Genomic DNA, 27,915 nt, shown 5'->3' on the forward strand with positions numbered 1-27,915 from the left:
AACAGCTAATCAGCTAGCACAACAACAGCAGGTAGAATGGCGATTGATTAGGCAGAGAGGGTCGGATTAACTACACACAGAGCCTAAGTGCGGCTGGGGCCGACAGATAAAACATAAACAAGCAGAATGGATTACCGTGATTAATGGACAGTCCAGCATGCATCAGCTATGTAGCCAAGTGATCAGTGTCCAAGGGGCAGCGGTGGATGGGGCAGGGAAGCTGGACTGGCGAGTGTTATCCAGGTTAGAAAACTAACAATGACTAAATAGCTTGTAGCCAGTTAGCTGGTTAGCTTCTGGAGGTTCTTGAGTGTGTTCTAAAAATGTAAAGATAATAGCGGTTCCGTATCACATTGGGTGAGGCAGGTTACCGGAAGGTATAAACAAATTAAAAATCGAAAAGGGATAGAAAGTAAATATGGGTTCAGTGAGTGTTTGGGACGCGGCGATTCAGACGGTTAGCAGGCCTGTGCTAACAAGCTAACAGTTAGTAGACGGTGCTAAACACGGTAGCAGTTAGCGGACCGGGCTAAACAAGCTAGCAGTTAGCAGGCCGAATTTGCAAGCAAGGAGATAGCAAGGGCTAGAGAGTTAGCCTTTGGGGACGTCGCGATGGGGGGAGTCTGTTTATTCCTCTTCATGCGGTGACATCGATGGACCGGTCGTGGGTCTGGATATTGTAGCCCAGGAGCTCAAAATGTTCCGTTTGCGATGGCAATCCGGGGATGAAAAATAAAAATAAAATAATAAATAGGTCCGTTATGCTCTGGTTAGAGTCGCGTTGTTCGAACTGGCGAGAGCTTTCCGAGGTAAAGGTTAGCTGATGACCGGTTAGCTGAAGACCGCTAGCAATGTTTTGCTGAAGCTGGTAGTTAGTTGGCTAGCTTCAGTTGAGGGGTTCCAGATCCGAAGTAAATATAAATACTTTAGGAAAAATAGCTACGTTGGGTGAGGCGGGTTGCAGGAGAGTATTTAGAAGAAGTTGAGGTTCAGCAAAAAGTTTTAAAGATATGTGAAGAAAAAAAACGAAAACAAACGATATATACAAGGGACACGACACGACAATACGTCCTACTGCTACGCCATCTGTCGGAAAGATATCAGTTTGTCTCTGTGAATGGTTTGTCCTCTGACAAATCAACTGTAAATTTCGGTGTTCCTCAAGGTTCCGTTTTAGGACCACTATTGTTTTCACTATATATTTTACCTCTTGGTGATGTCATTCGGAAAAATAATGTTAACTTTCACTGCTATGCGGACGAAACACAGCTGTACGTTTTTGATGAAACATGGTGAAGTTCCAAAATTGCCCTCCCTGGAAGCCTGTGTTTCAGACAAAGGGAAGTGGATGGCGGAATATATTTTACTTTTTTTTACTCGGACAAAACAGAGATGCTCCCAAGAAACAAAGAGTTATTTTGTTTATGGTTGTACAAAGAGATCTTCTGTTGAATCTGACAATTAATCTTAATGGTTGTACAGTCGTCTCAAATAAAACTGTGATGGACCTCGGCGTTACTCTGGACCCTGATCTCTCTTTTGACGAACATATCAAGGCTATTTCAAGGAGAGCTTTTTTCCCATCTATGTAACATTGCAAAGATCAGAAATGTTCTGTCCAAAATTGATGCAGAAAAATTAATCCATGATTTTGTCACTTCTAGGTTAGACTGCTGCAATGCTCTACTTTCTGGCTACCCGGATAAAGCACTAAATAAACTTCAGTTAGTGCTAAATACGGCTGCTAAAATCCTGACTAGAACCATTAAATGTGATCATATTACTCCAGTGCTAGCCTCCCTACACCGGCTTCCTGTTAAGGCAAGGGCTGATTTCAAGGTTTTAATGCTAACCTACAAAGCATTACATGGGCTTGCTCCTACCTATCTTTCCGATTTGGTCCTGCCGTACATACCTACACGTACGCTACGGTCACAAGACGCAGGCCTCCTAATTGTCCCTAGAATTTCTAAGTAAACAGCTGGAGGCAGGGCTTTCTCCTATAGAGCTCCATTTTTATGGAATGGTCTGCCTACCCATGTGAGAGACGCAGACTCGGTCTCAACCTTTAAGTCTTTGTTGAAGACTCATCTCTTCAGTAGGTCCTATGATTGAGTGTAGTCTGGCCCAGGAGTGTGAAGGTGAACGGAAAGGCACTGGAGCAACGAACCGAACCGCCTTTGCTGTCTCTGCCTGGCCAGTTCCCCTCTCTCCACTGTGATTCTCTGCCTCTAACCCTATTACAGGGGCTGAGTCACTGGCTTACTGGTGCTCTTCCATGCCGTCCCTAGGAGGGGTGCGTCACTTGAGTGGGTTGAGTCACTGACATGGTCTTCCTGTCTGGCTCCTTATTTTCCCGAAAATCAGAAACTTTCTGAGGAGAGTTGTCTGGCATTGAAGCTCGGCCAGGTTGATGAAGACGGCTGCACAGTACTGTTTTTAAATTGATGGTGGCTATGATATCTCATGTCCATCAGACTGTTAAACAGCAAATACTACCTCAGAGAGGCTGCTGCCTACATACAGACTCAAATCATTGGCCACTTTAATAAATTGATCACTATTCAATTTAAATGATGCCATTTTAACAATGTTTAAATATGTTCAGTACCATTCAAAAGTTTGGGGTCATTTAGAAAAGTCCTTGTTTTTTGAAAGAAAAGCACATTTGTTGTCCAATAGAATAACATCAAATTGATCAGAAATACAGTGTAGACATTGTTAATGTTGTAAATGACTATTGTAGCTGGAAACAACAGATTTTTTTTAATGGAATATCTACATAGGCGTACAGAGGCCCATTATCAGCAACCATCACTCCTGTGTTCCAATGGCACGTTGTGAGTTCATCATTTTAAAAGGCTAATTTATCATTAAAAAACACATTTTGCAATTATGTTAGCACAGCTGAAAACTGCTGTGCTGATTAAAGATGTAGACTAGTTGAGTATCTGGAGAATCATCTATTGTGTGTTCGATTACAGGCTCATAATGGCCAGAAACAAATAACTTTCTTCTGAAACTCGTCAGTCTATTCTTGTTCTGAGAAATTAAGGCCATGCGAGAAATTGCCAAGAAACTGAAGATCTCATACAATGCTGTGTACTACTCCCTTCACAGAACAGTGCCAACTGTCTCTAATCAGAAAAAAAGAGGAGTGGGAGGACCCGGTGCACAACTGAGCAAGAGGATAAGTACATTAGAGTGTCTAGTTGGAGAAACAGATGCCTCACAAGTCCTCAACTGGCAGCTTCATTAAATAGTACCCGCAAAACACCCGTCTCAATGTCAACAGTGAACAGGTAAATCCGGGAGGCATTCAACTGTGTGTCACGTCTACTCCTGCTCCCTCTCTCCGGTGCGCGACATCGCCTGTCTACTAACTACCGGCCCTGGAAACTATGATTACACACACCAGATCTTCATTTCCTCTGTGATTATTTAAGCCCTCAGCTGACATCAATCATATTGTTTTCTCTCACGTTCTGTACGCTTCTCATGTTTTTTCAGCCATATCGTTTCATTATTAAACTGACCTTCTGCACCTGCTTCCTGACTCCTGGTGTACGGAAGCACGTGGACAAACACCATATTCCAGGAGGTCCAGGAACAAGATCATCTACACCACCACAACCAGCTGGTGCAACTGGGTACGGCCATAGAGGAGGTCCTCCATGTTCTCCAACTCCTCAACACCAAAAGCGAGGCTCTCCATATCCTTAACAGAGGGTCTCCTAAAATGAGCCAGTCCCCCAGCCTACCCAGCCGTCCGCCCAGGTCAGATATGCCCGACTGTCCCTTCCCGGAGAAGCATGATGGTACTCCATCAAAATGGCGTGGCTTCCTACTCCAGAGCGCCCTCTATTTCGCCTATCAGACGGAAGCCCCCACCACCGAGAGGTCCAAGGTTGCCACGGTAATTTCCCTGCTGAAGGTGCTAGGAGTTGGACTGGACTACGGCCGTATGGGAGAGAGGAGAGGAGGAGCTGGGTTTCTATGAGAGGTTAATGGCTTTGTTCAGGGTGTTCTTCGACGATCCTCCAGAGAGCGGAGAGGAACTTGAGCAACTTTTCCAATCCCATCGAGGTCTAGAAGGAGTTGGCATGTCGGGATGACAACCTTGGACACACTCATCTATCCGAATAACCTTCTTCAGGAGCTCCACCTCGCTACTCACCTCCCTCCGTTGGCTGTCCTGAGGAAGAGCAAAAACTCATGGAGGTAGGGGCCACACACCTCTCTGTGGCTGAGTCACCAGAGACAGTTGGGGCTCTGTCTCTATTGCGGCCAGGAAGGGCACCAGCTTTAGTGGTGTCTGCTGGGTCCCAACCCAGTGTCCACTAGAGCAGAGGGGTAGTTTCATCGATCAGACCCTCGCCTCCTCCCTGAAGATAACTTCATACCTGCTCTCCTCCATTGGGATCCGGCACAATTATGCACAACACAGCACCACTCGCGCTCACTGTGGGACCCATCCACCAGGAAAGCCTTCCCTTCCTCATCATCACCGCACCCGTACACAAAGTCATCCTTAGCCTGCCGTGGCTCCAACTTCAAAACCCCACAATTTCCTGGTAGAGGATAAGAATCCTGGGGTGAACCTGCTTTCCCGCACGCTGTGGTTCCACGTCGGTGGAGGGTCCTGTGAGTGTCATCCAGCCCATCAATCTGTCCTCCCGTATCATTGTCCCCATGTTTTGGGATGTAGATGTGGAAATCCGAGAGGCTCTGGAGAGGGAACCCGCATGCCCTCCAGAGAGCATCACAGTGCCTTCGGAGTGTATTCAGACCCCTTGACTTTTTCATTACTGCCTTATTCTAAAATGGTTTAACTAAAAATGTAAATGAATTACAAAAAAAACAATTATACCTTATTTACTTAAGTATTCAACCAATTTACTATGAGACTAGAAATTGAGCTCAGGTGCATCCTGCTTCCACTGTTCGTCCTTGAGATGTTTCTACAACTTAATTGGAGTCCAACTGTGATAAATTCAATTGAATGGACATGATTTTGAAAGGCACACATCTGTCTATAGAAGGCCACACAGTTGACAGTGCATGTCAGAGCAAAAACCAAGTCATGAGGAAGAAGGAATTGTCTATAGAGCTCCGAGGCAGGATTGTGTCATGGAATAGATCTGGGGAAGGGTACCATAAATGTCTACGCCATTGAAAGTCCCCAGGAACACAGTGGCCTCCATCATTCTTAAATGTAAGAGGTTTGGAACCACCAAGATTCTTCCTAGAACTGGCCTCCCAGCCAAACTGAGCAATCGGGGTAGAAGGGCCTTGGTCAGGGAGGTTACCAAGAACCCGATGGTCATATCTAGATATCTAGAATTCCTCTTTGGAGATGGGAGAACCTTTCAGAAGGACAACCAGCACTGCAACAATCAGGCCTTTATGTTAGTAACTAGAGGAAGCTACTCCTTAGTTAAAACGTCTTATGGCTGGTGGAAGTATTGAGTACATTGGATGAATAAGATGCCCAGAGGTGCCCTGTAATGGGTTGTAATAATAAAGGGAGGGGGCTGTAATAATAAAGGGAGGGGGGGCTGTAATAATAAAGGGAGGGGGGGCTGTAATAATAAAGGGAGGGGGGCTGTAATAATAAAGGGGGGGCTGTAATAATAAAGGGAGGGGGGGGGGCTGTAATAATAAAGGGAGGGGGCCTGTAAAAAATAAAGGGAGGGAGGGAGGGGCTGTAATAATAAAGACACAAGCCTACCAGTCGAGCTAAATTACTTCTATGCGCACTTTGAGGAAAGCAACACTGAAATATGTATGTTCCAGACAGCTATGTGATCACGTTTTCTGTAGTCGATATGAGTAAGACCTTTAAACAGGTCAACATTCACATAGCCACAGGGCCAGATGGATTACCAGGATGTGTGCTCCAAGCATGTGCTGACCAACTGGCAAGTGTCTTCGCTAACATTTTTCAACCTGTCCCTGTATGAGTCTGTAATACCAACATGTTTCAAGCAGACCGCCATAGTCCCTGTGCCCAAGAACAAAAAGGCAACCTGCCTAAATGACTACCGATCCGTAGCACTCACGTCTGTAGCCATTAAGTGCTTTGAAAGAATGGTAATGGCACACATCAACATTATCCTAGAAACCCTAGACCCACTCCAATTTGCATACGGCCCCAACAGATCCATACACTGCCCTTTCCCACCTGTACAAAATAAACATCTACGTGAGAATGCTATTCATTGACTACAACTCAGCGTTTAACACCAAAATGCCTTCAAAGCTCATCACTAAGCAAAGGACCCTGGGATAAAACACCTTCCTCTGCAACTGGATCCTGGACTTTCTGACTGGCCGCCCCCAGGTGGTGAGGGTAAGTAACAACACATCTGCCATGCTGATCCTTAACACGGGGGCCCCTCGGGGGTGCATGCTCAGTCCCCTTCTGTACTCCCTGTTCACCCATGACTGCAAGGCCAAGCACGACTCCAACACCATCATTAAGTTTGCCGACGACCCAACAGTGGTAAGCCAGATCACCGACAACGATGAGACAGCCTATAGGGAGGAGGTCAGAGACCTGGCCGTTTGGTGCCAGGATAACAACCTCTCCCTCAACGTGATCAAGACAAAGGAGATGATTGTGGACTACAGGAAAAGAAGGGCCGAGTACACCCCCATTCTCATCGACGGGGCTGTAGTGGAGCAGGTTGAGAGCTTCAAGTTCCTTGGTGTCCACATCACCAACAAACTAGAATGGTCCAAACACACCAAGACAGTCGAGAGGAGGGTACGACCACGACTATTATCTTTCAGGAGATTGAAAATATTTGGCATGTGTCCTTAGATCCTCAAAAGGATCTACATTGCACAATTGAGAGCATCCTGACTGTTTGCATCACAGCCTGGTATGGCAACTGCTCGGACTCCGACCGCAAGGCACTACAGAGGGTAGTGCGTATGGCCCAGGACATCACTGGGGCCAAGCGTCCAGCCATCCAGATCCTCTATACCAGGCGGTGTCAGAGGAAGGCCCTAAGAATTGCCAAAGACTCCAGCCACCCTTGTCATACGCTGTTCACTCTGCTCCTGAGCACCAAGTCTAGGTGCAAAAGGCTTTTTAACAACTTCTACCCCCAAGCCATAAGACTCCTGAACATGAATGCAATAAGAAACCTTAGGTCCTGGCTTAAAGCCAGTAGCAACCACAACAGAATGTCCGGTCAGAACGAGGATGAAACTGAAGTCCAGGGATTCTAGGCCGCTGATAAACTGAACGAGATGTGGAGATTAGTAATTGGATGATGTTGACCAATAAGACTACCAAAAGTGGGGGTCCTCTGAATGAGAGACTGGAACTAACCAAGGCTATAATCAGCTGACTAAAGCTGGCCCGTTTTAACAGTGGGCATTAAAACTGAAAGCATATTTGCCTACTTTGGTGGAGACCTGAGGAACCCTGTGAAGGGGTTTGGTAACTCATGTTTTTAGACTTCAACAATGAAGTTAGGTAAGTCAGAAGCTTATGTAGTAGAGCTTTGTAAACAAGAAGGGAAGAGTGAGGTGATCCCCGGGACTAATGCCAACCTTTTGAAAGAGGATGCGTATGAAAACTGACACCTGTGATTAAACAAAAGGTGTTATGGTAGACGGCATCCAAATATGTAGGAGCAGTGACTGCTGCATTCTGGTAAATGATGTCACCATACTCAAGAACTGGCAGGAAAGTTGACTGTACAAACTGCTTCCTGCTGTTTGGGAGAGGCAAGATCTATTTCTAAAAAAAATAAGCCCACTTTAAGCTTTTGAACTTGCTCGTCGGTATGTTTTCTAAATGTTAAATCCTTGTCAATCCAAAACATCAGCTATTTATAAGTGTGAACCCGATCGATGGGAGAACCATTCAATGAATAAATATCTAGTCCGTCTGATGTTTGTTGTTGTTGAGACCAGACCACATACATTTAATCTTGCCCACGCAGAGTACAAGTTTTAAACCCAGCAGGATTTTTTGTAAAATAACAAGGCATCTCTAACAACGCCCGGTCTACAGTTGGGGTAATGGTACAGTAATAATAATAATTATGTAATTATAATGATAATGTTATTTATTAACACGTGACAGTATCGTCTGCATACAGATGAATATTGTACATTTCAACAGATAGACCAATGTAATTCATAGAAATACACTGAATATAAAGGCAACGTGTTGGTCCTCTGTTTCATCAGCTGAAAGAAAATATGGATAACTGATGAAGACCTAAGGGTGGAAACGTTATAAAGAAATATCACCTGGGAGCATGAGCAGCAGTGTGCAGCATTTTCCTTACTGTTTTCCCTGGAATAAAAGATCCTAGAAAAAAGTGTATTTCTCTCAAATTTTGCGCACAAATTTTTTGTCCCTGTTAGTGAGCATTTCTCCTTTACCAAGATAATCCCATCCACCTGACAGGTGTGACATATCAATAAGATGATTAAACAGCATGATCATTACACAGGTGAACCTTGTGCTGGGGACAATAAAAGGGCACTCTAAAATGTGCAGTATTGTCACACAACACAATGCCACAGATGTCTCAAGTTTTGAGGGAGCGTACAATTGGCATGCTGACTACAGGAATTTCCTGCAGAGCTGTTGCCAGGGAATTTAATGTTTATTTATCTACCATAAGCCGCCTCCAACGTTGTTTTAGAGTATTTGGCAGTTACGTCCAACCGGCCTCACAAACCGCAGACCATCTGTAATCACGCCAGCCCAGGACCTCCACATCCGACGTCTTCACCAGTGGATCGTCTGAGACCAGCCACCTGCATAGCTATTGAAACTATGGGTTTGCACAACCAAAGAATTTCAGCACAAACTGTTAGAAACCATTTCAAGGAAGCTCGTGCTTCTTTCAGGGAAGCCCATTCCAGCATGCTAATTGTCCTGACCTGACTGCAGATCAGTGTCTAATGTAACGGTGTTGTGTCCCGGTCTAATGTAACGGTGGTGTGTCCCGGTCTAATGTAACGGTGCTGTGTCCCTGTCAAATGTAACGGTGCTGTTTCCCGGTCTAATGTAACGGTGCTGTGTCCCGGTCTAATGAAACAGTGCTGTGTCCCGGTCTAATGTAATGGTGCTGTGTTCCGGTCTAATGTAACGGTGCTGTTTCCCGGTCTAATGTAACGGTGCTGTATTCGGGTCTAATGAAACGGTGTTGTGTCCCGGTCTAATGTAACGGTATGGATTCGGGTCTAATGTAACGGTGCTGTGTCCCGGTCTAATGTAACGGTGCTGTGTACCGGTCTAATGAAATGGTGTTGTGTCCCGGTCTAATGAAACGGTGCTGTGTACCGGTCTAATGAAACGGTGCTGTGTCCCGGTCTGATGACAGGGTGCTGTGTACCGGTCTAATGTAACGGTGCTGTGTCACGGTCTGATGTAACGGTGCTGTGTCCCGGTCTAATGTAACGGTGCTGTGTCCCGGTCTAATGAAACGGTGCTGTGTCCCGATATAATGTAACGGTGCTGTGTCCCGGTCTAATGAAACGGTGCTGTGTCCCTGTCTAATGTAATGGTGCTGTGTCCCGGTCTAATGAAACAGTGCTGAGTCCCGGTCTAATGAAACTGTGCTGTGTACCGGTCTAATGAAACAGTGCTGTATTCGGGTCTAATGTAACGGTGCTGTGTCCCAGTCCAATGTAACGGTGCTGTGTTCGGGTCTAATGTAACGGTGCTGTGTCCCGGTCTAATGTAACGGTGCTGTGTCCCTGTCTAATGTAACGATGCTGTGTCCCGGTCTAATGAACCAGTGCTGTGTCCCGGTTTAATGAAAAGGTGCTGTATTCGGGTCTAATGTAACGGTGTTGTATTCGGGTCTAATGTAACGGTGCTGTGTCCCGGTCTAATGTAACGGTGCTGTGTACCGGTCTAATGAAATGGTGTTGTGTCCCGGTCTAATGAAACGGTGCTGTGTACCGGTCTAATGAAACGGTGCTGTGTCCCGGTCTGATGACAGGGTGCTGTGTACCGGTCTAATGTAACGGTGCTGTGTCACGGTCTGATGTAACGGTGCTGTGTCCCGGTCTAATGTAACGGTGCTGTGTCCCGGTCTAATGAAACGGTGCTGTGTCCCGATATAATGTAACGGTGCTGTGTCCCGGTCTAATGAAACGGTGCTGTGTCCCTGTCTAATGTAATGGTGCTGTGTCCCGGTCTAATGAAACAGTGCTGAGTCCCGGTCTAATGAAACTGTGCTGTGTACCGGTCTAATGAAACGGTGCTGTATTCGGGTCTAATGTAACGGTGCTGTGTCCCAGTCCAATGTAACGGTGCTGTGTTCGGGTCTAATGTAACGGTGCTGTGTTCGGGTCTAATGAAACGGTGCTGTGTCCCGGTCTAATGTAACGGTGCTGTGTCCTGGTCTAATGAAACGGTGCTGTGTCCCGGTCTAATGTAACGATGCTGTGTCCCGGTCTAATGAACCAGTGCTGTGTCCCGGTCTAATGAAAAGGTGCTGTATTAGGGTCTAATGTAACGGTGTTGTATTCGGGTCTAATGTAACGATGCTGTGTACCGGTCTAATGTAACGGTGCTGTATTCGGGTCTAATGTAACGGTGTTGTGTCCCGGTCTAATGTAACGGTGCTGTGTCCCGGTCTAATGAAACGGTGCTGTGTCCCGGTCTAATGTAACGGTGTTGTGTCCCGGTCTAATGAAACGGTTCTGTGTCCAGGTCTAATGAAACGGTGCTGTGTCCCGATCTAATGAAACCGTGCTGTGTCCCGGTCTAATGTAACCGTGCTGTGTCCCGGTCTAATGAAACGGTGCTGTGTCCCGGTCTAATGAAACGGTGCTGTGTACCGGTCTAATGTAACGGTGCTATATTCGGGTCTAATGTAACGGTACTGTGTCCCGGTCTAATGTAACGGTGTTGTATTCGGGTCTAATGTAACGATGCTGTGTACCGGTCTAATGTAACGGTGCTGTATTCGGGTCTAATGTAACGGTGTTGTGTCCCGGTCTAATGTAACGGTGCTGTGTCCCGGTCTAATGAAACGGTGCTGTGTCCCGGTCTAATGTAACGGTGTTGTGTCCCGGTCTAATGAAACGGTTCTGTGTCCAGGTCTAATGAAACGGTGCTGTGTCCCGATCTAATGAAACCGTGCTGTGTCCCGGTCTAATGTAACCGTGCTGTGTCCCGGTCTAATGAAACGGTGCTGTGTCCCGGTCTAATGAAACGGTGCTGTGTACCGGTCTAATGTAACGGTGCTATATTCGGGTCTAATGTAACGGTACTGTGTCCCGGTCTAATGTAACGGTGCTGTATTCGGGTCTAATGTAGCGGTGTTGTGTCCCGGTCTAATGTAACGGTGCTGTGTCCCGGTCTAATGAAACGGTGCTGTGTCCCGGTCTAATGAAACGGTGCTGTGTCCCGGTCTAATGAAACGGTTCTGTGTCCAGGTCTAATGAAACGGTGCTGTGTCCCGATCTAATGAAACGGTGCTGTGTCCCGGTCTAATGAAACGGTGCTGTGTCCCGATATAATGTAACGGTGCTGTGTCCCGGTCTAATGAAACGGTGCTGTGTCCCTGTCTAATGTAATGGTGCTGTGTCCCGGTCTAATGAAACAGTGCTGAGTCCCGGTCTAATGAAACTGTGCTGTGTACCGGTCTAATGAAACGGTGCTGTATTCGGGTCTAATGTAACGGTGCTGTGTCCCGGTCCAATGTAACGGTGCTGTGTTCGGGTCTAATGTAACGGTGCTGTGTTCGGGTCTAATGAAACGGTGCTCTGTCCTGGTCTAATGAAACGGTGCTGTGTCCCGGTCTAATGTAACGGTGCTGTGTCCCTGTCTAATGTAACGATGCTGTGTCCCGGTCTAATGAACCAGTGCTGTGTCCCGGTCTAATGAAAAGGTGCTGTATTCGGGTCTAATGAACCAGTGCTGTGTCCCTGTCTAATGTAACGGTGTTGTGTCCCGGTCTAATGAAACGGTTCTGTGTCCAGGTCTAATGAAACGGTGCTGTGTCCCGATCTAATGAAACCGTGCTGTGTCCCGGTCTAATGAAACGGTGCTGTGTCCCGGTCTAATGAAACGGTGCTGTGTACCGGTCTAATGTAACGGTGCTATATTCGGGTCTAATTTAACGGTACTGTGTCCCGGTCTAATGTAACGGTGCTGTATTCGGGTCTAATGTAGCGGTGTTGTGTCCCGGTCTAATGTAACGGTGCTGTGTCCCGGTCTAATGAAACGGTGCTGTGTCCCGGTCTAATGTAACGGTGTTGTGTCCCGGTCTAATGTAACGGTGTTGTGTCCCGGTCTAATGTAACGGTGCTGTGTCCCGGTCTAATGTAACAGTGCTGTGTCCCGGTCTAATGAAATGGTGCTGTGTCCCGGTCTAATGTAACAGTGCTGTGTCCCGGTCTAATGTAACAGTGCTGTGTCCCGGTCTAATGAAATGGTGCTGTGTCCCGGTCTAATGTAACGGTGCTGTGTCCCGGTCTAATGTAACGGTGCTGTGTCCCGGTCTAATGAAACGGTGCTGTGTCCCGGTCTAATGAAACGGTGCTGTGTACCGGTCTAATGTAACGGTGCTATATTTGGGTCTAATGTAACGGTACTGTGTCCCGGTCTAATGTAACGGTGCTGTATTCGGGTCTAATGTAGCGGTGTTGTGTCCCGGTCTAATGTAACGGTGCTGTGTCCCGGTCTAATGAAACGGTGCTGTGTCCCGGTCTAATGAAACGGTGCTGTGTCCCGGTCTAATGAAACGGTTCTGTGTCCAGGTCTAATGAAACGGTGCTGTGTCCCGATCTAATGAAACGGTGCTGTGTCCCGGTCTAATGAAACGGTGCTGTGTCCCGATATAATGTAACGGTGCTGTGTCTCGGTCTAATGAAACGGTGCTGTGTCCCTGTCTAATGTAATGGTGCTGTGTCCCGGTCTAATGAAACAGTGCTGAGTCCCGGTCTAATGAAACTGTGCTGTGTACCGGTCTAATGAAACGGTGCTGTATTCGGGTCTAATGTAACGGTGCTGTGTCCCGGTCCAATGTAACGGTGCTGTGTTCGGGTCCAATGTAACGGTGCTGTGTTCGGGTCTAATGAAACGGTGCTCTGTCCTGGTCTAATGAAACGGTGCTGTGTCCCGGTCTAATGTAACGGTGCTGTGTCCCTGTCTAATGTAACGATGCTGTGTCCCGGTCTAATGAACCAGTGCTGTGTCCCGGTCTAATGAAAAGGTGCTGTATTCGGGTCTAATGAACCAGTGCTGTGTCCCGGTCTAATGTAACGGTGTTGTGTCCCGGTCTAATGAAACGGTTCTGTGTCCAGGTCTAATGAAACGGTGCTGTGTCCCGGTCTAATGAAACCGTGCTGTGTCCCGGTCTAATGTAACCGTGCTGTGTCCCGGTCTAATGAAACGGTGCTGTGTCCCGGTCTAATGAAACGGTGCTGTGTACCGGTCTAATGTAACGGTGCTATATTCGGGTCTAATTTAACGGTACTGTGTCCCGGTCTAATGTAACGGTGCTGTATTCGGGTCTAATGTAGCGGTGTTGTGTCCCGGTCTAATGTAACGGTGCTGTGTCCCGGTCTAATGAAACGGTGCTGTGTCCCGGTCTAATGTAACGGTGTTGTGTCCCGGTCTAATGAAAAGGTTCTGTGTCCAGGTCTAATGAAACGGTGCTGTGTCCCGATCTAATGAAACGGTGCTGTGTCCTGATCTAATGAAACGGTGCTGTGATCCTGTCTAATGTAACGGTGCTGTGTCCCGGTCTAATGTAACGGTGTTGTGTCCCGGTCTAATGTAACGGTGTTGTGTCCCGGTCTAATGTAACGGTGCTGTGTCCCGGTCTAATGTAACAGTGCTGTGTCCCGGTTTAATGAAATGGTGCTGTGTCCCGGTCTAATGTAACAGTGCTGTGTCCCGGTCTAATGTAACAGTGCTGTGTCCCGGTCTAATGAAATGGTGCTGTGTCCCGGTCTAATGTAACGGTGCTGTGTCCCTGTCTAATGTAACGGTGCTGTGTCCCGGTCTAATGAAACGGTGCTGTGTCCCTGTCTAATGTAACGGTGCTGTGTCACGGTCTAATGTAACGGTGCTGTGTCCCGGTCTAATGAAACGGTGCTGTGTCCCGGTCTAATGTAACGGTGCTGTGTCCCGGTCTAATGTAACGGTGCTGTGTCCCGGTCTAATGTAACGGTGCTGTGTCCCGGTCTAATGTAACGGTGCTGTGTCCCGGTCTAATGAAACGGTGCTGTGTCCCGGTCTAATGAAACGGTGCTGTGTCCCTGTCTAATGAAACGGTGCTGTGTCCCGGTCTAATGTAACGGTGCTGTATTCGGGTCTAATGTAACGGTGCTGTGTCCCGGTCTAATGAAACGGTGCTGTGTCCCGGTCTAATGAAACGGTGCTGTGTCCCTGTCTAATGAAACGGTGCTGTGTCCCGGTCTAATGAAACGATGCTGTATTCGGATCTAATGTAACGGTGTTGTGTCCCGGTCTAATGTAACGGTGCTGTGTTCGGGTCTAATGTAACGGTGCTGTGTCCCGGTCTAATGTAACGGTGCTGTGTCCCGGTCTAATGTAACAGTGCTGTGTACCGGTCTAATGCAACGGTGCTGTGTCCCGGTCTAATGTAACGGTGCTGTGTTCGGGTCTAATGTAACGGTGTTGTGTCCCGGTCTAATGTAACGGTGTTGTGTCCCGGTCTAATGTAACGGTGCTGTGTCCCGGTCTAATGTAACGGTGCTGTGTCCCGGTCTAATGAAACGGTGCTGTGACCCGGTCTAATGTAACGGTGCTGTGTACCGGTCTAATGTGACGGTGCTGTATTCGGGACTAATGTAACGGTGTTGTGTCCCGGTCTAATGTAACGGTGCTGTGTCCCGGTCTAATGAAACGGTGCTGTGTCCCGGTCTAATGTAACGGTGCTGTGTCCCGGTCTTATGAAACAGTTCTGTGTCCCGGTCTAATGAAACGGTGCTGTGTCCCGATCTAATGAAACGGTGCTGTATTCGGGTCTAATGTAACGGTGCTGTGTCCCGGTCTAATGTAACGGTGCTGTGTCCCGGTCTAATGTAACGGTGCTGTGTCCCGGTCTAATGAAACGGTGCTGTGTCCCGGTCTAATGAAACGGTGCTGTGTCCCTGTCTAATGAAACGGTGCTGTGTCCCGGTCTAATGTAACGGTGCTGTATTCGGGTCTAATGTAACGGTGCTGTGTCCCGGTCTAATGAAACGGTGCTGTGTCCCGGTCTAATGAAACGGTGCTGTGTCCCTGTCTAATGAAACGGTGCTGTGTCCAGGTCTAATGTAACGGTGCTGTATTCGGGTCTAATGTAACGGTGTTGTGTGCCGGTCTAATGTAACGGTGCTGTGTTCGGGTCTAATGTAACGGTGCTGTGTCCAGGTCTAATGTAACGGTGCTGTGTCCCGGTCTAATGTAACGGTGCTGTGTCCCGGTCTAATGTAACAGTGCTGTGTACCGGTCTAATGTAACGGTGCTGTGTCCCGGTCTAATGTAACGGTGCTGTGTTCGGGTCTAATGTAACGGTGTTGTGTCCCGGTCTAATGTAACGGTGCTGTGTCCCGGTCTAATGTAACGGTGCTGTGTACCGGTCTAATGTGACGGTGCTGTGTTCGGGTCTAATGAAACGGTGCTCTGTCCTGGTCTAATGAAACGGTGCTGTGTCCCGGTCTAATGTAACGGTGCTGTGTCCCTGTCTAATGTAACGATGCTGTGTCCCGGTCTAATGAACCGGTGCTGTGTCCCGGTCTAATGAAAAGGTGCTGTATTCGGGTCTAATGAACCAGTGCTGTGTCCCGGTCTAATGTAACAGTGTTGTGTCCCGGTCTAATGAAACGGTTCTGTGTCCAGGTCTAATGAAACGGTGCTGTGTCCCGATCTAATGAAACCATGCTGTGTCCCGGTCTAATGTAACCGTGCTGTGTCCCGGTCTAATGAAACGGTGCTGTGTCCCGGTCTAATGAAACGGTGCTGTGTACCGGTCTAATGTAACGGTGCTATATTCGGGTCTAATTTAACGGTACTGTGTCCCGGTCTAATGTAACGGTGCTGTATTCGGGTCTAATGTAGCGGTGTTGTGTCCCGGTCTAATGTAACGGTGCTGTGTCCCGGTCTAATGAAACGGTGCTGTGTCCCGGTCTAATGTAACGGTGTTGTGTCCCGGTCTAATGAAACGGTTCTGTGTCCAGGTCTAATGAAACGGTGCTGTGTCCCGATCTAATGAAACGGTGCTGTGTCCTGATCTAATGAAACGGTGCTGTGATCCTGTCTAATGTAACGGTGCTGTGTCCCGGTCTAATGTAACGGTGTTGTGTCCCGGTCTAATGTAACGGTGTTGTGTCCCGGTCTAATGTAACGGTGCTGTGTCCCGGTCTAATGTAACAGTGCTGTGTCCCGGTTTAATGAAATGGTGCTGTGTCCCGGTCTAATGTAACAGTGCTGTGTCCCGGTCTAATGAAACGGTGCTGTGTACCGGTCTAATGTAACGGTGCTATATTTGGGTCTAATGTAACGGTACTGTGTCCCGGTCTAATGTAACGGTGCTGTATTCGGGTCTAATGTAGCGGTGTTGTGTCCCGGTCTAATGTAACGGTGCTGTGTCCCGGTCTAATGAAACGGTGCTGTGTCCCGGTCTAATGAAACGGTGCTGTGTCCCGGTCTAATGAAACGGTTCTGTGTCCAGGTCTAATGAAACGGTGCTGTGTCCCGATCTAATGAAACGGTGCTGTGTCCCGGTCTAATGAAACGGTGCTGTGTCCCGATATAATGTAACGGTGCTGTGTCCCGGTCTAATGAAACGGTGCTGTGTCCCTGTCTAATGTAATGGTGCTGTGTCCCGGTCTAATGAAACAGTGCTGAGTCCCGGTCTAATGAAACTGTGCTGTGTACCGGTCTAATGAAACGGTGCTGTATTCGGGTCTAATGTAACGGTGCTGTGTCCCGGTCCAATGTAACGGTGCTGTGTTCGGGTCCAATGTAACGGTGCTGTGTTCGGGTCTAATGAAACGGTGCTCTGTCCTGGTCTAATGAAACGGTGCTGTGTCCCGGTCTAATGTAACGGTGCTGTGTCCCTGTCTAATGTAACGATGCTGTGTCCCGGTCTAATGAACCAGTGCTGTGTCCCGGTCTAATGAAAAGGTGCTGTATTCGGGTCTAATGAACCAGTGCTGTGTCCCGGTCTAATGTAACGGTGTTGTGTCCCGGTCTAATGAAACGGTTCTGTGTCCAGGTCTAATGAAACGGTGCTGTGTCCCGATCTAATGAAACCGTGCTGTGTCCCGGTCTAATGTAACCGTGCTGTGTCCCGGTCTAATGAAACGGTGCTGTGTCCCGGTCTAATGAAACGGTGCTGTGTACCGGTCTAATGTAACGGTGCTATATTCGGGTCTAATTTAACGGTACTGTGTCCCGGTCTAATGTAACGGTGCTGTATTCGGGTCTAATGTAGCGGTGTTGTGTCCCGGTCTAATGTAACGGTGCTGTGTCCCGGTCTAATGAAACGGTGCTGTGTCCCGGTCTAATGAAACGGTGCTGTGTACCGGTCTAATGTAACGGTGCTATATTCGGGTCTAATTTAACGGTACTGTGTCCCGGTCTAATGTAACGGTGCTGTATTCGGGTCTAATGTAGCGGTGTTGTGTCCCGGTCTAATGTAACGGTGCTGTGTCCCGGTCTAATGAAACGGTGCTGTGTCCCGGTCTAATGTAACGGTGTTGTGTCCCGGTCTAATGAAACGGTTCTGTGTCCAGGTCTAATGAAACGGTGCTGTGTCCCGATCTAATGAAACGGTGCTGTGTCCTGATCTAATGAAACGGTGCTGTGATCCTGTCTAATGTAACGGTGCTGTGTCCCGGTCTAATGTAACGGTGTTGTGTCCCGGTCTAATGTAACGGTGTTGTGTCCCGGTCTAATGTAACGGTGCTGTGTCCCGGTCTAATGTAACAGTGCTGTGTCCCGGTTTAATGAAATGGTGCTGTGTCCCGGTCTAATGTAACAGTGCTGTGTCCCGGTCTAATGAAACGGTGCTGTGTACCGGTCTAATGTAACGGTGCTATATTTGGGTCTAATGTAACGGTACTGTGTCCCGGTCTAATGTAACGGTGCTGTATTCGGGTCTAATGTAGCGGTGTTGTGTCCCGGTCTAATGTAACGGTGCTGTGTCCCGGTCTAATGAAACGGTGCTGTGTCCCGGTCTAATGAAACGGTGCTGTGTCCCGGTCTAATGAAACGGTTCTGTGTCCAGGTCTAATGAAACGGTGCTGTGTCCCGATCTAATGAAACGGTGCTGTGTCCCGGTCTAATGAAACGGTGCTGTGTCCCGATATAATGTAACGGTGCTGTGTCCCGGTCTAATGAAACGGTGCTGTGTCCCTGTCTAATGTAATGGTGCTGTGTCCCGGTCTAATGAAACAGTGCTGAGTCCCGGTCTAATGAAACTGTGCTGTGTACCGGTCTAATGAAACGGTGCTGTATTCGGGTCTAATGTAACGGTGCTGTGTCCCGGTCCAATGTACCGGTGCTGTGTTCGGGTCCAATGTAACGGTGCTGTGTTCGGGTCTAATGAAACGGTGCTCTGTCCTGGTCTAATGAAACGGTGCTGTGTCCCGGTCTAATGTAACGGTGCTGTGTCCCTGTCTAATGTAACGATGCTGTGTCCCGGTCTAATGAACCAGTGCTGTGTCCCGGTCTAATGAAAAGGTGCTGTATTCGGGTCTAATGAACCAGTGCTGTGTCCCGGTCTAATGTAACGGTGTTGTGTCCCGGTCTAATGAAACGGTTCTGTGTCCAGGTCTAATGAAACGGTGCTGTGTCCCGATCTAATGAAACCGTGCTGTGTCCCGGTCTAATGTAACCGTGCTGTGTCCCGGTCTAATGAAACGGTGCTGTGTCCCGGTCTAATGAAACGGTGCTGTGTACCGGTCTAATGTAACGGTGCTATATTCGGGTCTAATTTAACGGTACTGTGTCCCGGTCTAATGTAACGGTGCTGTATTCGGGTCTAATGTAGCGGTGTTGTGTCCCGGTCTAATGTAACGGTGCTGTGTCCCGGTCTAATGAAACGGTGCTGTGTCCCGGTCTAATGTAACGGTGTTGTGTCCCGGTCTAATGAAACGGTTCTGTGTCCAGGTCTAATGAAACGGTGCTGTGTCCCGATCTAATGAAACGGTGCTGTGTCCTGATCTAATGAAACGGTGCTGTGATCCTGTCTAATGTAACGGTGCTGTGTCCCGGTCTAATGTAACGGTGTTGTGTCCCGGTCTAATGTAACGGTGTTGTGTCCCGGTCTAATGTAACGGTGCTGTGTCCCGGTCTAATGTAACAGTGCTGTGTCCCGGTTTAATGAAATGGTGCTGTGTCCCGGTCTAATGTAACAGTGCTGTGTCCCGGTCTAATGTAACAGTGCTGTGTCCCGGTCTAATGAAATGGTGCTGTGTCCCGGTCTAATGTAACGGTGCTGTGTCCCGGTCTAATGTAACGGTGCTGTGTCCCGGTCTAATGAAACGGTGCTGTGTCCCTGTCTAATGTAACGGTGCTGTGTCACGGTCTAATGTAACGGTGCTGTGTCCCGGTCTAATGAAACGGTGCTGTGTCCCGGTCTAATGTAACGGTGCTGTGTCCCGGTCTAATGTAACGGTGCTGTGTCCCGGTCTAATGTAACGGTGCTGTGTCCCGGTCTAATGTAACGGTGCTGTGTCCCGGTCTAATGAAACGGTGCTGTGTCCCGGTCTAATGAAACGGTGCTGTGTCCCTGTCTAATGAAACGGTGCTGTGTCCCGGTCTAATGTAACGGTGCTGTATTCGGGTCTAATGTAACGGTGCTGTGTCCCGGTCTAATGAAACGGTGCTGTGTCCCGGTCTAATGAAACGGTGCTGTGTCCCTGTCTAATGAAACGGTGCTGTGTCCCGGTCTAATGAAACGATGCTGTATTCGGATCTAATGTAACGGTGTTGTGTCCCGGTCTAATGTAACGGTGCTGTGTTCGGGTCTAATGTAACGGTGCTGTGTCCCGGTCTAATGTAACGGTGCTGTGTCCCGGTCTAATGTAACGGTGCTGTGTCCCGGTCTAATGTAACGGTGTTGTGTCCCGGTCTAATGTAACGGTGCTGTGTCCCGATCTAATGAAACGGTGCTGTGTACCGGTCTAATGCAACGGTGCTGTGTCCCGGTCTAATGTAACGGTGCTGTGTTCGGGTCTAATGTAACGGTGTTGTGTCCCGGTCTAATGTAACGGTGTTGTGTCCCGGTCTAATGTAACGGTGCTGTGTCCCGGTCTAATGTAACGGTGCTGTGTCCCGGTCTAATGAAACGGTGCTGTGACCCGGTCTAATGTAACGGTGCTGTGTACCGGTCTAATGTGACGGTGCTGTATTCGGGTCTAATGTAACGGTGTTGTGTCCCGGTCTAATGTAACGGTGCTGTGTCCCGGTCTAATGAAACGGTGCTGTGTCCCGGTCTAATGTAACAGTGCTGTGTCCCGGTCTTATGAAACGGTTCTGTGTCCCGGTCTAATGAAACGGTGCTGTGTCCCGATCTAATGAAACGGTGCTGTATTCGGGTCTAATGTAACGGTGCTGTGTCCCGGTCTAATGTAACGGTGCTGTGTCCCGGTCTAATGTAACGGTGCTGTGTCCCGGTCTAATGAAACGGTGCTGTGTCCCGGTCTAATGAAACGGTGCTGTGTCCCTGTCTAATGAAACGGTGCTGTGTCCCGGTCTAATGTAACGGTGCTGTATTCGGGTCTAATGTAACGGTGCTGTGTCCCGGTCTAATGAAACGGTGCTGTGTCCCGGTCTAATGAAACGGTGCTGTGTCCCTGTCTAATGAAACGGTGCTGTGTCCAGGTCTAATGTAACGGTGCTGTATTCGGGTCTAATGTAACGGTGTTGTGTGCCGGTCTAATGTAACGGTGCTGTGTTCGGGTCTAATGTAACGGTGCTGTGTCCAGGTCTAATGTAACGGTGCTGTGTCCCGGTCTAATGTAACGGTGCTGTGTCCCGGTCTAATGTAAAAGTGCTGTGTACCGGTCTAATGTAACGGTGCTGTGTCCCGGTCTAATGTAACGGTGCTGTGTTCGGGTCTAATGTAACGGTGTTGTGTCCCGGTCTAATGTAACGGTGCTGTGTCCCGGTCTAATGTAACGGTGCTGTGTACCGGTCTAATGTGACGGTGCTGTGTTCGGGTCTAATGAAACGGTGCTCTGTCCTGGTCTAATGAAACGGTGCTGTGTCCCGGTCTAATGTAACGGTGCTGTGTCCCTGTCTAATGTAACGATGCTGTATCCCGGTCTAATGAACCGGTGCTGTGTCCCGGTCTAATGAAAAGGTGCTGTATTCGGGTCTAATGAACCAGTGCTGTGTCCCGGTCTAATGTAACGGTGTTGTGTCCCGGTCTAATGAAACGGTTCTGTGTCCAGGTCTAATGAAACGGTGCTGTGTCCCGATCTAATGAAACGGTGCTGTGTCCCGGTCTAATGAAACGGTGCTGTGTACCGGTCTAATGTAACGGTGCTATATTCGGGTCTAATTTAACGGTACTGTGTCCCGGTCTAATGTAACGGTGCTGTATTCGGGTCTAATGTAGCGGTGTTGTGTCCCGGTCTAATGTAACAGTGCTGTGTCCCGGTCTAATGAAACGGTGCTGTGTCCCGGTCTAATGTAACGGTGTTGTGTCCCGGTCTAATGAAACGGTTCTGTGTCCAGGTCTAATGAAACGGTGCTGTGTCCCGATCTAATGAAACGGTGCTGTGTCCTGATCTAATGAAACGGTGCTGTGTCCCTGTCTAATGTAACGGTGCTGTGTCCCGGTCTAATGTAACGGTGTTGTGTCCCGGTCTAATGTAACGGTGTTGTGTCCCGGTCTAATGTAACGGTGCTGTGTCCCGGTCTAATGTAACAGTGCTGTGTCCCGGTCTAATGAAATGGTGCTGTGTCCCGGTCTAATGTAACAGTGCTGTGTCCCGGTCTAAAGTAACAGTGCTGTGTCCCGGTCTAATGAAATGGTGCTGTGTCCCGGTCTAATGTAACGGTGCTGTGTCCCGGTCTAATGTAACGGTGCTGTGTCCCGGTCTAATGAAACGGTGCTGTGTCCCTGTCTAATGTAACGGTGCTGTGTCACGGTCTAATGTAACGGTGCTGTGTCCCGGTCTAATGAAACGGTGCTGTGTCCCGGTCTAATGTAACGGTGCTGTGTCCCGGTCTAATGTAACGGTGCTGTGTCCCGGTCTAATGTAACGGTGCTGTGTCCCGGTCTAATGTAACGGTGCTGTGTCCCGGTCTAATGAAACGGTGCTGTGTCCCGGTCTAATGAAACGGTGCTGTGTCCCGGTCTAATGTAACGGTGCTGTGTCCCGGTCTTATGAAACGGTTCTGTGTCCCGGTCTAATGAAACGGTGCTGTGTCCCGATCTAATGAAACGGTGCTGTATTCGGGTCTAATGTAACGGTGCTGTGTCCCGGTCTAATGTAACGGTGCTGTGTCCCGGTCTAATGTAACGGTGCTGTGTCCCGGTCTAATGAAACGGTGCTGTGTCCCGGTCTAATGAAACGGTGCTGTGTCCCTGTCTAATGAAACGGTGCTGTGTCCCGGTCTAATGTAACGGTGCTGTATTCGGGTCTAATGTAACGGTGCTGTGTCCCGGTCTAATGAAACGGTGCTGTGTCCCGGTCTAATGAAACGGTGCTGTGTCCCTGTCTAATGAAACGGTGCTGTGTCCAGGTCTAATGTAACGGTGCTGTATTCGGGTCTAATGTAACGGTGTTGTGTGCCGGTCTAATGTAACGGTGCTGTGTTCGGGTCTAATGTAACGGTGCTGTGTCCAGGTCTAATGTAACGGTGCTGTGTCCCGGTCTAATGTAACGGTGCTGTGTTCCGGTCTAATGTAACAGTGCTGTGTACCGGTCTAATGTAACGGTGCTGTGTCCCGGTCTAATGTAACGGTGCTGTGTTCGGGTCTAATGTAACGGTGTTGTGTCCCGGTCTAATGTAACGGTGCTGTGTCCCGGTCTAATGTAACGGTGCTGTGTACCGGTCTAATGTGACGGTGCTGTGTTCGGGTCTAATGAAACGGTGCTCTGTCCTGGTCTAATGAAACGGTGCTGTGTCCCGGTCTAATGTAACGGTGCTGTGTCCCTGTCTAATGTAACGATGCTGTGTCCCGGTCTAATGAACCGGTGCTGTGTCCCGGTCTAATGAAAAGGTGCTGTATTCGGGTCTAATGAACCAGTGCTGTGTCCCGGTCTAATGTAACGGTGTTGTGTCCCGGTCTAATGAAACGGTTCTGTGTCCAGGTCTAATGAAACGGTGCTGTGTCCCGATCTAATGAAACCATGCTGTGTCCCGGTCTAATGTAACCGTGCTGTGTCCCGGTCTAATGAAACGGTGCTGTGTCCCGGTCTAATGAAACGGTGCTGTGTACCGGTCTAATGTAACGGTGCTATATTCGGGTCTAATTTAACGGTACTGTGTCCCGGTCTAATGTAACGGTGCTGTATTCGGGTCTAATGTAGCGGTGTTGTGTCCCGGTCTAATGTAACGGTGCTGTGTCCCGGTCTAATGAAACGGTGCTGTGTCCCGGTCTAATGTAACGGTGTTGTGTCCCGGTCTAATGAAACGGTTCTGTGTCCAGGTCTAATGAAACGGTGCTGTGTCCCGATCTAATGAAACGGTGCTGTGTCCTGATCTAATGAAACGGTGCTGTGATCCTGTCTAATGTAACGGTGCTGTGTCCCGGTCTAATGTAACGGTGTTGTGTCCCGGTCTAATGTAACGGTGTTGTGTCCCGGTCTAATGTAACGGTGCTGTGTCCCGGTCTAATGTAACAGTGCTGTGTCCCGGTTTAATGAAATGGTGCTGTGTCCCGGTCTAATGTAACAGTGCTGTGTCCCGGTCTAATGAAACGGTGCTGTGTACCGGTCTAATGTAACGGTGCTATATTTGGGTCTAATGTAACGGTACTGTGTCCCGGTCTAATGTAACGGTGCTGTATTCGGGTCTAATGTAGCGGTGTTGTGTCCCGGTCTAATGTAACGGTGCTGTGTCCCGGTCTAATGAAACGGTGCTGCGTCCCGGTCTAATGAAACGGTGCTGTGTCCCGGTCTAATGAAACGGTTCTGTGTCCAGGTCTATTGAAACGGTGCTGTGTCCCGATCTAATGAAACGGTGCTGTGTCCCGGTCTAATGAAACGGTGCTGTGTCCCGATATAACGTAACGGTGCTGTGTCCCGGTCTAATGAAACGGTGCTGTGTCCCTGTCTAATGTAATGGTGCTGTTTCCCGGTCTAATGAAACAGTGCTGAGTCCCGGTCTAATGAAACTGTGCTGTGTACCGGTCTAATGAAACGGTGCTGTATTCGGGTCTAATGTAACGGTGCTGTGTCCCGGTCCAATGTAACGGTGCTGTGTTCGGGTCCAATGTAACGGTGCTGTGTTCGGGTCTAATGAAACGGTGCTCTGTCCTGGTCTAATGAAACGGTGCTGTGTCCCGGTCTAATGTAACGGTGCTGTGTCCCTGTCTAATGTAACGATGCTGTGTCCCGGTCTAATGAACCAGTGCTGTGTCCCGGTCTAATGAAAAGGTGCTGTATTCGGGTCTAATGAACCAGTGCTGTGTCCCGGTCTAATGTAACGGTGTTGTGTCCCGGTCTAATGAAACGGTTCTGTGTCCAGGTCTAATGAAACGGTGCTGTGTCCCGATCTAATGAAACCGTGCTGTGTCCCGGTCTAATGTAACCGTGCTGTGTCCCGGTCTAATGAAACGGTGCTGTGTCCCGGTCTAATGAAACGGTGCTGTGTACCGGTCTAATGTAACGGTGCTATATTCGGGTCTAATTTAACGGTACTGTGTCCCGGTCTAATGTAACGGTGCTGTATTCGGGTCTAATGTAGCGGTGTTGTGTCCCGGTCTAATGTAACGGTGCTGTGTCCCGGTCTAATGAAACGGTGCTGTGTCCCGGTCTAATGTAACGGTGTTGTGTCCCGGTCTAATGAAACGGTTCTGTGTCCAGGTCTAATGAAACGGTGCTGTGTCCCGATCTAATGAAACGGTGCTGTGTCCTGATCTAATGAAACGGTGCTGTGATCCTGTCTAATGTAACGGTGCTGTGTCCCGGTCTAATGTAACGGTGTTGTGTCCCGGTCTAATGTAACGGTGTTGTGTCCCGGTCTAATGTAACGGTGCTGTGTCCCGGTCTAATGTAACAGTGCTGTGTCCCGGTTTAATGAAATGGTGCTGTGTCCCGGTCTAATGTAACAGTGCTGTGTCCCGGTCTAATGTAACAGTGCTGTGTCCCGGTCTAATGAAATGGTGCTGTGTCCCGGTCTAATGTAACGGTGCTGTGTCCCGGTCTAATGTAACGGTGCTGTGTCCCGGTCTAATGAAACGGTGCTGTGTCCCTGTCTAATGTAACGGTGCTGTGTCCCGGTCTAATGTAACGGTGCTGTGTCCCGGTCTAATGAAACGGTGCTGTGTCCCGGTCTAATGTAACGGTGCTGTGTCCCGGTCTAATGTAACGGTGCTGTGTCCCGGTCTAATGTAACGGTGCTGTGTCCCGGTCTAATGTAACGGTGCTGTGTCCCGGTCTAATGAAACGGTGCTGTGTCCCGGTCTAATGAAACGGTGCTGTGTCCCTGTCTAATGAAACGGTGCTGTGTCCCGGTCTAATGTAACGGTGCTGTATTCGGGTCTAATGTAACGGTGCTGTGTCCCGGTCTAATGAAACGGTGCTGTGTCCCGGTCTAATGAAACGGTGCTGTGTCCCTGTCTAATGAAACGGTGCTGTGTCCCGGTCTAATGAAACGATGCTGTATTCGGATCTAATGTAACGGTGTTGTGTCCCGGTCTAATGTAACGGTGCTGTGTTCGGGTCTAATGTAACGGTGCTGTGTCCCGGTCTAATGTAACGGTGCTGTGTCCCGGTCTAATGTAACGGTGCTGTGTCCCGGTCTAATGTAACGGTGTTGTGTCCCGGTCTAATGTAACGGTGCTGTGTCCCGATCTAATGAAACGGTGCTGTGTACCGGTCTAATGAAACGGTGCTGTGTCCCGGTCTAATGTAACGGTGCTGTGTTCGGGTCTAATGTAACGGTGTTGTGTCCCGGTCTAATGTAACGGTGTTGTGTCCCGGTCTAATGTAACGGTGCTGTGTCCCGGTCTAATGTAACGGTGCTGTGTCCCGGTCTAATGAAACGGTGCTGTGACCCGGTCTAATGTAACGGTGCTGTGTACCGGTCTAATGTGACGGTGCTGTATTCGGGTCTAATGTAACGGTGTTGTGTCCCGGTCTAATGTAACGGTGCTGTGTCCCGGTCTAATGAAACGGTGCTGTGTCCCGGTCTAATGTAACGGTGCTGTGTCCCGGTCTTATGAAACGGTTCTGTGTCCCGGTCTAATGAAACGGTGCTGTGTCCCGATCTAATGAAACGGTGCTGTATTCGGGTCTAATGTAACGGTGCTGTGTCCCGGTCTAATGTAACGGTGCTGTGTCCCGGTCTAATGTAACGGTACTGTGTCCCGGTCTAATGAAACGGTGCTGTGTCCCGGTCTAATGAAACGGTGCTGTGTCCCTGTCTAATGAAACGGTGCTGTGTCCCGGTCTAATGTAACGGTGCTGTATTCGGGTCTAATGTAACGGTGCTGTGTCCCGGTCTAATGAAACGGTGCTGTGTCCCGGTCTAATGAAACGGTGCTGTGTCCCTGTCTAATGAAACGGTGCTGTGTCCAGGTCTAATGTAACGGTGCTGTATTCGGGTCTAATGTAACGGTGTTGTGTGCCGGTCTAATGTAACGGTGCTGTGTTCAGGTCTAATGTAACGGTGCTGTGTCCAGGTCTAATGTAACGGTGCTGTGTCCCGGTCTAATGTAACGGTGCTGTGTCCCGGTCTAATGTAACAGTGCTGTGTACCGGTCTAATGTAACGGTGCTGTGTCCCGGTCTAATGTAACGGTGCTGTGTTCGGGTCTAATGTAACGGTGTTGTGTCCCGGTCTAATGTAACGGTGCTGTGTCCCGGTCTAATGTAACGGTGCTGTGTACCGGTCTAATGTGACGGTGCTGTGTTCGGGTCTAATGAAACGGTGCTCTGTCCTGGTCTAATGAAACGGTGCTGTGTCCCGGTCTAATGTAACGGTGCTGTGTCCCTGTCTAATGTAACGATGCTGTGTCCCGGTCTAATGAACCGGTGCTGTGTCCCGGTCTAATGAAAAGGTGCTGTATTCGGGTCTAATGAACCAGTGCTGTGTCCCGGTCTAATGTAACGGTGTTGTGTCCCGGTCTAATGAAACGGTTCTGTGTCCAGGTCTAATGAAACGGTGCTGTGTCCCGATCTAATGAAACGGTGCTGTGTCCCGGTCTAATGAAACGGTGCTGTGTACCGGTCTAATGTAACGGTGCTATATTCGGGTCTAATTTAACGGTACTGTGTCCCGGTCTAATGTAACGGTGCTGTATTCGGGTCTAATGTAGCGGTGTTGTGTCCCGGTCTAATGTAACGGTTCTGTGTCCAGGTCTAATGAAACGGTGCTGTGTCCCGATCTAATGAAACGGTGCTGTGTCCCGGTCTAATGAAACGGTGCTGTGTACCGGTCTAATGTAACGGTGCTATATTCGGGTCTAATTTAACGGTACTGTGTCCCGGTCTAATGTAACGGTGCTGTATTCGGGTCTAATGTAGCGGTGTTGTGTCCCGGTCTAATGTAACAGTGCTGTGTCCCGGTCTAATGAAACGGTGCTGTGTCCCGGTCTAATGTAACGGTGTTGTGTCCCGGTCTAATGAAACGGTTCTGTGTCCAGGTCTAATGAAACGGTGCTGTGTCCCGATCTAATGAAACGGTGCTGTGTCCTGATCTAATGAAACGGTGCTGTGTCCCTGTCTAATGTAACGGTGCTGTGTCCCGGTCTAATGTAACGGTGTTGTGTCCCGGTCT

Source organism: Oncorhynchus mykiss, chromosome 16 (assembly GCF_013265735.2).
Source record: "Oncorhynchus mykiss isolate Arlee chromosome 16, USDA_OmykA_1.1, whole genome shotgun sequence".
NCBI classification, from domain to species: domain Eukaryota; kingdom Metazoa; phylum Chordata; class Actinopteri; order Salmoniformes; family Salmonidae; genus Oncorhynchus; species Oncorhynchus mykiss.